Here is a 3,337-nt window from a genome sequence, read left to right on the forward strand (position 1 = left end):
CTCACCCTTGTTTGCAATGCTTTCAAGCCACTGGACTAAAACTAAAATTTTATGCTATTGGGTTAATAATAATTTTTATTATTTAATTAAATAATTAAATTAACATCATAATAATATTTAAAAATAAATTTCAATTAGATAATCTTATTTAGAAATATTACATCTAATAAATTTTAACATAGACTTACACTTTTGTAGAAGGGCCATGAAGTGTTGAAATTTGGGAGTGAGTTCATGTTCCCTCCTTTCTTTCCTCTTAATTTTTTTTTTTTTTTGTTGAGGATTGTCGTATTAAAAAAAATAGAAAAAATAGGACTTTATTCAAATCCCCCTCAAATATTTTTTTTATTATAATCTCAAATCTTTAATTGATGGCGTAATAGTATTTTTTTGTCAAGTTAATTAAGATCACACTTAACCAATAAATGTTAACTATATGACTTTATTTGAAATATTATTATTGATTTTTAGGACTCTATGGATTGAGCTCATGGAGAAAAAGAGAGACGACATATTGGAGAAAAAACATAAGGAAGAAAAGAGTTATGGACTTGTGTCTTAACCATCCCCTGAGGTTCAATTTATAGACGAATAAAATTAGAATATTACAATAATACTCATGAAACTTAAACTAATTATATAAATATCATCTTTATGAAATGACTTTTTTTTTACCATCATGTCATCACTGTGTGGGCCTATGGGCCTTCTCCTTAGTCTATGAACTTAAACCCATCTTCCACCTCTCTTGGATGTATGGGTCTTCTTTAGTCTTGTGGGTTTGAGTTCATCTTCCACGCACTTGGATGTGTGGCCCTTCCTTGGTCGTGTGGGATTGAGCCCATGTTCCAACACCAAGAAAGTTATATATAAAATAATCCTTAATTAGTATCTCTTTTATGGATGGAGTCCATGGGCTCCACTTAATAAAGGAGGAAAAAAGAGAACGGGACAAATATAACCAATCCCCACCCCCACCCCCACCAAAACTAGTTTTATTTTTATTTTAAAAAGTCTCAAATTTTAAAAATAAGGGGCATGATAAAAATATTAAATTATTGTTAATAAAAATATCATAATTAGGTAATAAATATTTTAATTGTATAACCTTAATTTGAAAACATGAAAAATTATACTTAAAGATTACCCTTTTATTCATTTTTTTCGTAAGGGAGGGACACAAGCGTTATGACTTTGGGGTTTACCTTCCCTTATTTGTCTTTATGTGAAACGATAGAAGGGAAGTCCATGGTCCCTTCTTACGAAGGAAGGGAGAAAGAGAAGAGAAAGGTTCGAATACCTTGAAGAAATCGCTCAAAATTTTAAAACAACATGCATAATATTATTTTTAAGTTTTTCATTAAATTAAACTTACATTGAGGTCATATTTAGTCAATTAATTTGAATGGGTATGGCCTTATTTTAGAAATATGATATCTAACAATGTAATACATAGAAACTAACTTTAAAGAAGAGATGAATTTATTTATTAGGGAAACCATGATCTCTCCCCTATACCTGATGAAACAACTAAAGAACTCAATTAATTGACTGAGCCCCTGGAAGGCTCTAACTTGATTTTTTTTTCTTTTTAATAAAGAGATTACCTTGGTGCTCTCATTTGTTATCCCCATGGGCTAATCTATTTGGTATATTTTTGCATCCATGGAACTCGTTACGGTCAATTCCAACTCCCAAAACTTCTGAAACATTTAGCACCTGATTCTCTGCACACTGAATCCATTCTCTTAGGTCGGCTTTATTCCACGATGGCATCCCTTCTTCACAAGTGACCCACTCGCCCAATAGTGTTTACCACCATCAAACCTATATTTCCTTTCTTTGTGTTTCAAACATACATAGCCGAACAAAAGTGACAAAAAGCAAGAATCATGACTAGAAGAAGAAGAATTCCACCCAAGGGTCCTACTCTCTCACATCACGAGCCCAAAATTCCATCCAGTCCTTTCCAAAAATAGCAGGACCAGAATTAGTGAGAGACAAAGAAAAGCACCAAAAGAATGTAGTAATGTGTTAAGAAAAATTCTAACCAGATTTACTAGGAAACAAATATGACAAGATACCAATTTTAACATGGTTCGCTCAACTTTGGCTACATCCACAGACTGCTGCAAATATTTTATCATAGGGAGAAAAATACACAAGTTGTTTAAAACACTCTCAAATCATAACCCATAACTCGATCCAATAATAAAGATGGCCAAAGAACAACTTCACCTTACAGCTGTAATACTGTCACTGCTGCTGTCAGCGACGGTACTGAGCCCTGTGAGCTGCTATTCTTCCTTCTCCCTCTCCACTTGTCATCCCAACCGGAAGGTGAACTGCAAAGAATGATCCCGACCCCCTTTTTCAGCCGCTTTCTTTCTCTTATGCTATGCAAAAAAAAAAAAAATCACCGAGGAAGAAGACATATACTTGAGTACAGTGCTCGCCAAAGAAAAACGTCACCCGTGTACCATCACCCATGCCTTCTCTGACAATATTCCACTTAAAGACTGATATCAATTTGTCTTCACACATATCAATGCAACAACTTTTGCTTGGTCTCGTTATTCTTGCAGGCCAACTGAAGCTGAATATAGCTTCAGTTTATCAATAGTCACTGTTTTTGTTAGCATATCCACATGATTCCTATTACCTTGAATCTTCTTCAATATTAGCACCTCATCCTCTAACAGAGATCTGTGAAATTATAACATAGTCCAATATGCTTGGTTCTAGAATGAAATGCATAATTCTTTGCCAAATGTATCGCACTCTGACTTTCACTTTGCAAAGCATTCTTCTTTTGTTTGAATTCCAACTCGGTTAACAATCTTTTGAAGCCATATGATCTCTTTACTGGCTTCTGTTATTGCTATATATTCAGCCTCAGTGGTGGATAAAGCAACAATCTTCTGTATCTGCGACATCCAACTAACAGCCGTTGTGTCCACGGTAAACACATAACCAGTGGTGCTTATCCGGTGATCAACTTCTCCTACAAAATCTGTATTTACATACCCTTGTACTTTCAATTCACCTTTACCAAAGTACAAAACACTTATTTATGGTGTCTCATAGATATCTCAAGATCCACTTTATTGTTTTCCATTGGGTCTCTCCTGGGTTTGACAAAAACCTACTAACAGCTCCCACTGCATGGCCAATATCTGGTCTCGTACAGACCATTGCATACATCAAACTACCAATGGCTGAGGGGACTGATCCTTGGATAGGCATAAGTGTTTGTCCAAGGGTGTGCCAAGTAGCTTGGCATTGCTCATGTTGAATCTCTGCAAGACACGATTGATGTATTCTATTTGAGATAACT

Source organism: Aristolochia californica, unplaced genomic scaffold (genome assembly GCF_029961685.1).
Source record: "Aristolochia californica isolate CCGP_79_NKW_82.1479 unplaced genomic scaffold, dmAriCali1.0.hap1 SCAF_2, whole genome shotgun sequence".
NCBI lineage: Eukaryota > Viridiplantae > Streptophyta > Magnoliopsida > Piperales > Aristolochiaceae > Aristolochia > Aristolochia californica.